The sequence below is a fragment of the Frieseomelitta varia genome, unplaced genomic scaffold, assembly GCF_011392965.1.
Source record: "Frieseomelitta varia isolate USP_RPSP 00005682 unplaced genomic scaffold, Fvar_1.2 scaffold_364, whole genome shotgun sequence".
Taxonomy (NCBI): domain Eukaryota; kingdom Metazoa; phylum Arthropoda; class Insecta; order Hymenoptera; family Apidae; genus Frieseomelitta; species Frieseomelitta varia.
In genome coordinates, this window is record NW_025110106.1 from 147,350 (window position 1) to 158,389 (window position 11,040).

Sequence of the window (11,040 nt, forward strand, 5' to 3'; positions counted from 1 at the left end):
CATTGAAGATTCACTTTAAAAAATTTTAATTCGAGATACTTTTATTAGTATTACGAATGCTTGCTGCGAATAAAAATGTTTGACGTTGATAAAAATTACACACGTCGGTAATTCATATTCATCTATCGAATCAATGATTTATTTTATAATCGAATAATAATAAAGATTCTGAAAAATATGTGAAATTTATTTTACTGTCCCTTTACCTCTTATTCATCGTTAACAGAATGCAAGAATACTAAGCAATGTTAAAATAAGTAATAAATAATATAACAGATAAAGTAATATAATATACATAAGTAATGTATAATGAATAATATAATATAATAAATAATAAATAATAAAATAATGTAATCTGACTGTAAATATTTTGAAATATTAAATATTATTAATATGTATTAAATAGTAAATAAATTTTAAAAATATTTCCCCACCCCTTTGGAAAATGATTTCCATGTGATTGGCCGTGATTACGCAGAACGATATGTGGCGAATATTCCCAATACGTGTTGTATCGTCATCGAAATATATAAAATCGAATCACCCTTCGAAACATTTTAATCCTTCCTGCAAACAATCCAGGCAATCCTCTTGCCAACAATCGAGATTTTTGATTACAGTTTCGACCAGTTCAGAAACCATACTGGTCCGATCCAAAATTACAAAAATAAAACAATGCACAACGATGATGAAACCGCGGGCATTTATATCTATTTTCGAGGAAATTTAAAAAACGTCCACAAAAAAAAAAAAAAAAATGCGTGAAAACGTTACGATATCCTGTAATTTAGGTTTAAACATTTCCAGTTTCGGAGGAATTTGGAAATGCAACGAAGTGTACACAAAAAAATATAAACTACATAAAGCAAAGTATATTTCAGTCGTGTTCACGCAAATTATACATAAATTTGCATAAATAACTACAGTTATAGTAACACACTCCTACAAACACTGCCTTTTAAAATTTGCCGAGAAATTTCCTATCGTTTATGTCACTTTTTTTTACCAACAGAGGTACAGTCGCCGCGTACTCGGGTAAATTGCAGAATTTACAGAACGAGCCTGTTCATTTTGGCCTCTGCGAGAGGTCCGTTTGCCGCTTTCGGAATTTATAAAACATTTTCCAAAGGCAGCGAGCCGAGAAATTGGCTCGAGCTGCACTTCGTTATACTTAATGTATATCCTCGTGTTTATGATATTTATCCTGGTTGCAAAACTTTCCGCTGTTACGAATTAACCTCGCCATTCCAGCCGTCGAACTTCGAAAGGTTGCATAAATATTTGCGCTACTACGAGAACTCCTTTCGGTTCGATGAAGCGAGCTTGAAAATCGCAGAATGTCTTGCTGCGTCCTTCTCGCTCGAATCGAGGATTTTTATATCATACACTCGAGAATCGGGATTTTTTCGAACGTGGCTCACGTATCGACCAGGGAAATAAAATTATTAATGTTTTATTATTTTGTTTTATTAATGTTTTATATTTTTCTTCGGAACACAACGTTTTCTTTCTTTTCCTTTAGAATAAATTCAATGTTTCAGCGTTACAGATCTGTTTCGAAGATCTCTACATATAAATAAGTATTTTGTTTGTAATTGTTCTTCCAATTAATTATTATGATTTTAATATTTTTATTTCTTAGAAGAGAAATAGAATGATTTTAATATTTTTATTTCTTCATCCAGCCTGAAGATTACCTCTTGTTCTAAAGTAACTAAATATTTTGTACGTATTATGATACTTTTATGATACAGAAACTATATTTAAGAATAGTAATTACAATTATAATATTTCGTTTATACAATATTTTACTAGAAAGCTTCATATAAAAGGAGATTCACTTTGAAGATTCCTTTGAGTAAATAAGTTCGGAATATCATTCTTTTAAGTAATTATTATAATTTTAATATTTTTATTTCTTAGAAGATCCAGCCTGAAGACTACTTTAAGTAACTAAATATTTTGTACGTATTATGATACTTTTACGATACAGAAACTATATTTAAGAATAGTAATTACAATTATAATATTTCAGTTATACGATATTTTGTATTATAATATTTTACTAGAAAGCTTCATATAAAAGGAGATTCACTTTGAAGATTCCTTTGAGTAAATAAGTTCGTAATATCATTCTTTTAATTAATTATTATAATTTTAATTTTTTTATTTCTTAGAAAATTTCGTACAAACAGAGATCTAGTCTATTCTTTCAGTAACTTAAATATTTTGCACGTATTATCCTTTTATGATACAGAAACTATATTTAAAATAAATAATTACAATTATAATATTTTTATTTGTTAAAAAGCTTCATGTAAAAGCAGATTTAATTTGAGAACATTCCTAGGTAAACAAATATTTTAATACGTTATTGTTCTACGAAACAGAAACTGTAATTAATTATATTTAGCAATAGTAATTGCAATTATAATATTTTTATTTGTTAGAAAGCCTGACACGAAAGGAAACTCACTTTTTCAAGTGAATAAATATTTTACTCGTAACGTTATACCTTTACAGAACTTAGAATCAATCATTTGGTACAATCACAATATTTCCATTTCTCAGAAAATTTCACATAATTGGAGATCTACTCTAAAGATTTCGCTTTAAGCGAAATACAAATATTTTGATCATAACATTACTCTTTCGTAATAAACTGTAATTTAAAAGTAATAGTTATAGTATTCTTGTTCCTTGAGGCTGCATCAAAAACGTCGTGTTCAGAAACCAAATAGTGCTCCAAATATATACACTATACATGTGTATGTTCACCAGAAAATTTCCTTTCAAAAATTTATCAGAAAAGATCAAAGTTATACTGTGGCCCCTCTCCACACAGCTGCAACATTTTCCTTTCGTTCTGTATTTAATTTCTAACCGTATCGTGGAACGTAGTATATAATAAAACTCAAAAAACGACGAACAATTGCAAAAAAAATCAGCTGAGGCAGGAAAAAATACAATTGAACCGAGCTTTCATCAAGGTTCGCTTCTCAAGGCCCTTTTTATCAATCATTTCAAACAATGACGAAAGTTCCGATAGGTCCCGACGCCATTTATGTTAAAACTATCCGTTTACTGTTTCTCCTCGCGGTGTTAATCCGAAAATTTCGCGAGTTGGTTCATCAGATTAAACGGCGCCCATCACTCTGATAATTTCAACAAATTGATATCTCCTTTAATTTTAATCGAATGTTCCACGTGTCCGCGTCGCGTTCAAGTCGTTTATCAAAATTCAAAGTTCCGACAGTGTTGCGTGGGATAAATGGAAAATTTATCAAGAAGAAATATTTTATCTTGACGCTTCGCTTACTTTCCTTCGGGGAAACTATGTTTCCCGACCTGACCGCCACGCGAGAGAAATTTCCGGGACTGCGACACTTTAGTTTCTTCGCCGATCGTGAAGCAACATTTTCAAACAGTTCACTTCTTACGGCGTGGGCTCGAGACACTTTAAATATCTCGTTTGGTTGATAGTTCAGGTTGTTGTTGTAAGCTTGAGATTTGAATTCGAGATTTCTCTTATTTTCAAACGTCTTTCAAAATTATCAAAAGTCACCCTTTCGAAACGAATTTTGGAATTTTTATTCGAATGTTACTTAATTTTAATTCATCAGAAATAAACCACGCCATTTTGTAAAAAAGATGTTCTTTCTATTCAAAAAAGTGGAAAGACAAAGCTAATAGCCATATATAATAATATAATTATATAATTATTATATATACAATATATATAACATACTTTATATATATAATATATTTAATATAGTTATTACAAAAATAACCTGATATCTTCGCTTTCTAATTATTATACGTAGTAAAAGAAATTTTAGCTTTATTATTATTCTTGTGGGATAACAAAAGAGTCAACAATTATATATATAATTATATATATATAATATATATATAATATAATTATTACCATAATAACCTGATATCTTTACTTTCTAATTATTATACGTAGCAAAAGAAATTTCAGCTTTAATATTATTCTCGTGGGATATCAACAATTATATATATAATATATATAATATAATTAGTACTAAAATAACCTGATATCTTCACTTTCTAATTATTATACGTAGCAAAAGAAATTTTAGCTTTATTATTATTCTTGTGGGATAACAAAAGAGTCAACAATTATATATATAATATAATTATTACCATAATAACCTGATATCTTTACTTTCTAATTATTATACGTAGCAAAAGAAATTTCAGCTTTAATATTATTCTCGTGGGATATCAACAATTATATATATAATATATATAATATAATTATTACTAAAATAACCTGATATCTTCACTTTCTAATTATTATACGTAGCAAAAGAAATTTTAGCTTTATTATTATTCTCATGAGATAACAAAAGAGTCAACAATTATATATATAATATATATAATATAATTATTACAAAAATAACCTGATATCTTCACTTTCTAATTATTATACGTAGCAAAAGAAATTTCAGTTTTAATATTATTCTCGTGGGATAACAAAAGAGTCAACAATTATATATATAATATTTATAATATAATTATTACTAAAATAACCTGATATCTTCACTTTCTAATTATTATACGTAGCAAAAGAAATTTTAGCTTTATTATTATTCTCATGAGATAACAAAAGAGTCAACAATTATATATATAATATATATAATATAATTATTACAAAAATAACCTGATATCTTCACTTTCTAATTGTTATACGTAGCAAAAGAAATTTCAGCTTTAATATTATTCTCGTGGGATAACAAAAGAGTCAACAATTATATATGCAATTATATATATATAATATAGAATAATTGATATAACTGATATACAAAATAACTGATATCTTCACTTTCTAATTATTACACGTAGCAAAAGAAACTTCAGTTTTATTATTATTCTCATAGGATAACAAAAGAGTCGACAACTTCAGTAGAATTTAAAACTCAGTTACAATTGACAAAAATTGAATCGACGTGCCATCAATGACAAGCAAACATGTCAAAGTCTATCGTCTAAAGAATGAACGAATCGCTGTACTGTGGAGAAATCAAAAGTAAATAGCTTGCACCGTTTTTTACCTAAAGCTGTTTCCTGATTACCTGTTATATACCTGTTCCTCCTGGCCGATCACCGACAAGCAAACATTGCATACGTGTCGGTCCCCCGTTGATCGATAGTCTTAAAAACTTGTCGTGCTTCTTGCCTCTAAGATTCTTCGCGGCCCGCCGCTTTTGAACTGGGTCGCGACAGGCGCGATAACGTTATCGGGACGATACCGGCTATCTTTATTCAGCGTACGATATACATATGTATACATTTCAACAATGCCGCGACTATCGTGTCTTTGGAAACGACGTGTCTGTACAGCCCTGTTCACGAGGTACGCGAGGACACTTACTGGCTTGTACGAAACGAAACAATTAATCTAGATCGTCGAGAGGGAACGATTAATCAAGTGGAAATTCATATTGCATGTTGCAACGGTCCGGAGGTGCACGGAGAAAAGAATTCTACGAAAATTGTTTTCAACAGTTGGCGTGAAAATAACATGATCGACAATCGCAATCGCCTGATCGGGAAATTTATGACGAATTGACGAATGTGTGTTGTGTAGAGAATTGTGACGTGTTATATATTATAGAAATTATATATGTTATATATGTTATATATATTATATATATTATGTTATATATTATAGAAGGTTATATATGTGATATATGTTATATATTATGATGTGTTATATATATTATATATTATATATTATAGATTCGTAATGATAAAGAATAATTAATTAGAAATTATAATATGAAAATAACGTGATACAATGCAGTATAATTAAGAGTGTGAATACTTTATGAAAAATTGCATAAATAGGAGAAAAAAAATCGTAAAAATGCGATGTACAACTTAAGAGAAATTTATTTTGCTATACGTTATTTCTTAATGTTATTATTACATGTTACTTTAATTATATTCTATTATATCTTAATTCCTAAGATTTTTGCTACGTCGAAAATATTCGATTAAAAAAGTAAAGTTTTAAGTGACGAAACAATGTTTCGTCATTCATCTCAAGTTTCTAATGATTTCTCATCTCCTTTATTCTAAATGAATATTAAATATAAATGGAGACAAACTTATTTCATTATATGATTTCTAGAATTCTTGTTACGATGTCGAGCATTAAAATTAAAATTTCAAACGAAATAACAATTCTCCGTCGTTCTACGTTACTAACAATTTATCAGATTTATTCTGAAACGGAATGTATAAACGAACATATTAGAATAAATATGAATGAAAAATATATCATCATTAATAAATATAAATGAAAATATATTATATTATATATTATAATTATATATATTATATTATAATATATATTGGAATAAATATAAATGAAAATATATTAACATTATTTATATTATATTATATTATATTGTTATATTAACATTATTATTTATAACAATATATTAAATATATATTATATTATATTATAAAATATATTGGAATAAATATAAATGAAAATATATTATATTATAAATATATATTAATTATAATTATATTATTTATTAATTATATATATTACATTAATTATGATATATTATATTATATTATAAAATATATTAAAATAAATATAAATGAAAAGTATATCAAAAGACGAATATGTTAGAATAGCTACAAACGTAGCGAAATTTTTTATTTCATCATGTAAATTTCTAAAATTCTTTCTCGTTCATGATGTCGAACTAAATTTAGAATTAAAATCCCACGTGAAATAATAATAATAATATTTCATCGTTTCAATTTCAAATTCTCAGCGACAATTCAATAGGAAAACTTGTTTGGTTACGTGATTTCAAAGATACTTCTTGCGACGTGAGACACGCTCGGATTTAAAATTCCAAAGCCAGATAACAACTCTTCAAAGCTGTCCAATTTTATTTTATTTCATTTTATTTTATTTTATTTCATTCTATTTGCACCATTTCGTAAGTGGCCCAACATTTGTAAACGAGAGCGCACACGTCGATCGTGCGCGATCCGTATTTCGTCGACAATCGGTCGGTTCAATTTCAAAACGTTTCACTGAAATGCTCGAACTGCCCGGCCACTTTATTACACCGTCGGCCACCGCGGCAAACCACAACGCTGTCGAGCGTTGACGAATTATTCGACAAGGCGACATGCCACGTCCCGTTTTCGCTTCGTTCTCGAAGAAAGAAGTTGCCTGCCTGGGATTTAGCTCGGTGGAAGTGTTCCCACGGTGAAACGGAGTTTGCAAGTGGAACAAGTCCGTTTTCCTCCCCCCCCGGATATTTCGCCATACATCGGAGAAACGTCGACTACTTCAACTTTCGGCTTTTGTGCGCCCGGAGAGAGAAAGAAAAACTTGACCGTGCGTTTTCCACGAGGAGAACGATCGATGGTCCTCCGGATTTGCCATTCCAGTTGGCATAATATCTCTCTCGACGTACCCACTTTGTTCAATTAAGAATTTCGACGAGATAGAATTTAAATCTAATTACTGTAAAATGATATACTCTTGTAATATTATTGTAACGTAGAAAATTTTCACGTACGTCATATAGATCATTCGATCGAAGTTTATTAATGTAATCAGAAATATTCAGAAGATAGATATAAAATTATATACTCGTACAAAAGTATATATCAAGTACATAAAATTTGATTTTGTGTTTGAAGATGTTTGGTGGTTTAAAAAATAGTATTGAACGTTATAGGAAATGCATACACTATTCTACGTTATATTTTATAAAATATTCATCGAGGCTCAATCTACGTTGTATTTTATAAAACATTCATCGGGGCGTTAATCTCATGGATGATTGATTGTTTCCCTTAATCAACAGTTTCTCTCATTTTATTCTTCTCCAGTTACTTTATCCAATTCATAGTTTCTTTTAAAAACGGGGCGATAAAATGTTATTAATAACATTGTTATTAAATTAATTATTATAAATGTTATTATAAAAATAATATAATAATATGATAATAAAAAAATAAATAATAAATAAAAATATAATAAATGAAATATAAAAAATGTAAAATATAAAATATAATAAATAAAATAAAATATAAAATATAATAAAATAAAATATAATAAATAAAAGGAAATAAATAATAAATAAATAAAATAATAAATAGAATAAATAATAAATAACAAATAAATAAAATAAAATAAAATATAAAATATAATAAATAATATAAAATATAAAAAATATAATAAATAAAAATATAATATAATAAAAATAAATGTTGTCAGAATGTTATATCGCAACATTATATTTTAAAGAAAAGAAAAGAAGAAAAAAGATCGAGAACTACGTCACAATGTTGAATTTACGTATACCGGATAAAATCAAATCTATCCTCAAAATTAAATCCACCGTCATTCTATTAATTTCGAAGTCTGTCTGTCTCTAAATGACAACAGGGCTCCCAGATTAAAAAACAATCTCGCCGCGAGTAAAACGTTACCCTTTAGCCTTGGAAGAAGGTTGAAACGTTGCTGCCGTGAAGATAAAATTCTAAGCTCTCCGAGTATATTCTTTTCTCCTCACGTTCCGCGACAATCTCATTCGTCGGAAAAGCTTAAATACTTCAGCCAGTGTCGTTTCCTCCGAGATGCTTCCCTTTCACGATACTCAAGAACGCCTCCGCTCGCCTTTTCCCAGCCTTTTCCCATCTTCTTTTTCCCCTCTCTTCGTCCTTTCTTTCTGCTTCCCTTTCAAAGTGTGACTTCGCACAAGCGTGCAGCGCTCGCGAAAATACAATTACCTCGGCGAACGTCTCGTTTCGAATCGATTCCATTTCGCTCTGCCGGGGCCATTCGATTTCCTCCGCGCCGGCGGAGAAATTTCAAGTTGTTTGAAAACCCCGCGCGAAACAATTACCGAACGGCGGGCAACAGTGGCGAATCAGGCGAATGAAATTGGCGAAAACAAGCGAACTAATGGCGAAAGGTGTACGCGGCTCTTTCCCTTGCTCGGTTTTTAAAGCTGCAGAAATAGGTTGCGCCAGGCAGGAGGGTTCGGTACATAGGTAGGGCTCGTGTGCCGTGGACGAGGCCTCGTTGATCGATAGGGGTCTAACCCACTACTACAAACGCCATTTCATTCTCTACTAGCGTGCGCCCATACTCGTACGCTTCACCAACACTTCCCTCACCTTGTAATTAGGGATGGAATCGAGTCCCAACATGTACTTACGCGAGTCAAGTTCCATAGTTTGATTGTAAGTTTCGTTCCACCGGTGTTTCGGAAGTAAAAGGAAAATGTTTTGCATGCCAAGTGCATGATTTGCAATGCACCGAGTGTAATGTATGAATCGTACACACAAATATATGGATCTTTTTATCTTTCTATTCGTATCTCGAACGTTATTTATGTAGAAAATAAAATTATATATTTAGAAGACAAAGAAGTAAAATTGAATATAGAATAAAATTATATATTTAGAAAATAAAGAAATAAAATTGAATATAAAATAAAATTATATATTTAGAAAAAAAAAGAAATAAAAAATTGAATATAAAATAAAATTATATATTTAGAAAATAAAGGAATAAGAAATTGAATATAAAATAAAATTATATATTTAGACAAAAAAGAAATAAAAAATTGAATATAAAATAAAATTATTTAGAAAAAAAAGAAATAAAAACTTGAATATAAAATAAAATTATATATTTAGAAAATAAAGAAATAAAATTGAATATAAAATAAAATTATATATTTAGAAAATAAAGAAATAAAATTGAATATAAAACAAAATTATATATTTAGAAAATAAAGAAATAAAAAATTGAATATAAAATAAAATTATATATTTAGAAAATAAAGAAATAAAAAATTGAATATAAAATAAAATTATATATTTAGAAAATAAAGGAATAAGAAATTGAATATGAAATAAAATTATATATTTAGAAAATAAAGGAATAAAAAATTGAATATAAAATAAAATTATATATTTAGAAAAAGAAGAAATAAAAAATTGAATATAAAATAAAATTATGTGTTTAGAAAATAAAAAAAATGTTTTAAAAGTACAATATATTACTTATACTCATTGTAGACGAGCACAATATATTGGTATATTCATTGTGTGAATATAATAAACAAGTATAATATATATGTAAGTAAAATATATAGGTATAATGTATAGTTCAATCTATGAACATAATATAAATATATATTTTTATTTGCATTTCGAATATTAGTAGCAAATAAAAATGTTTCAATGAATATAACATATGTAATGGGCATTTATACGAGCACTTTATGAAAATACAATATACAAATGTGCATTTATTTGGTACAAGCTGGTTTCAAACGCTATAATAAATATCCTCAGCAACTATACTTCACTTCAATGAAAATAACGCGCGAAATTTCTCTCTTTTCAGTTCTTGCATCGTTTAAAGATATTTATAGGGATCAATGAAGAAGCTTAGAAAAAGATACTTCGTCGAAATGTGTGAAAAATTCCTAACATAACCTACAAAGCCAAAAGATCCAGGCATTATCGATATCTTTAATTCTCAAGTCGAAGTTCTTCAAGTTTTATTCAAACGAAAGTTGGGGAAAAAAGAAAGGGAAAGAACAAATGAAATAAACAAATTGTTTGTGCTGGCAACTGGTTCGCGCGGACCATAACGAGTGACCGAACCGTGTACAATAATTCGCGTTCATTTTCCTTTTGAACACGTCGGTATTAGATCATCGGATAGAAACTATCAAGAAGTAATGTACTTATCATTTAAATATACTCGACACTGAGAAAATGTTGCAAAATTCTCGACGTGCAAGATGTGAAAAGGGCCGAGCCTGCCTGCGAGGCGCTCGTTCCCATCCCTACTTGTAATGCCACACAGGTAAATACGAGGGACAACACCGGAGCAACTGCCTCGCCGTAGGTGTTAACAAGCTTTCTTCGTGTTTACCGACACCGACTCGTTAAACGCAATTTCTATCCTCGTACACCTTCGACTGCGACGGCTGCCTTTCTACC

The 11,040-nt window shown here is 29.2% G+C and overlaps 1 non-coding gene across 1 annotated transcript; it reads left to right on the forward strand.

The window, feature by feature from the left end:
• Positions 1-10,463: 10,463 nt before the first annotated feature.
• LOC122530928 lies at positions 10,464-10,546 on the forward strand. Its single transcript, XR_006307140.1, has one exon. It is a non-coding gene; the product is annotated as a small nucleolar RNA SNORD116 (small nucleolar RNA).
• The last annotated feature ends 494 nt before the right edge of the window (positions 10,547-11,040 follow it).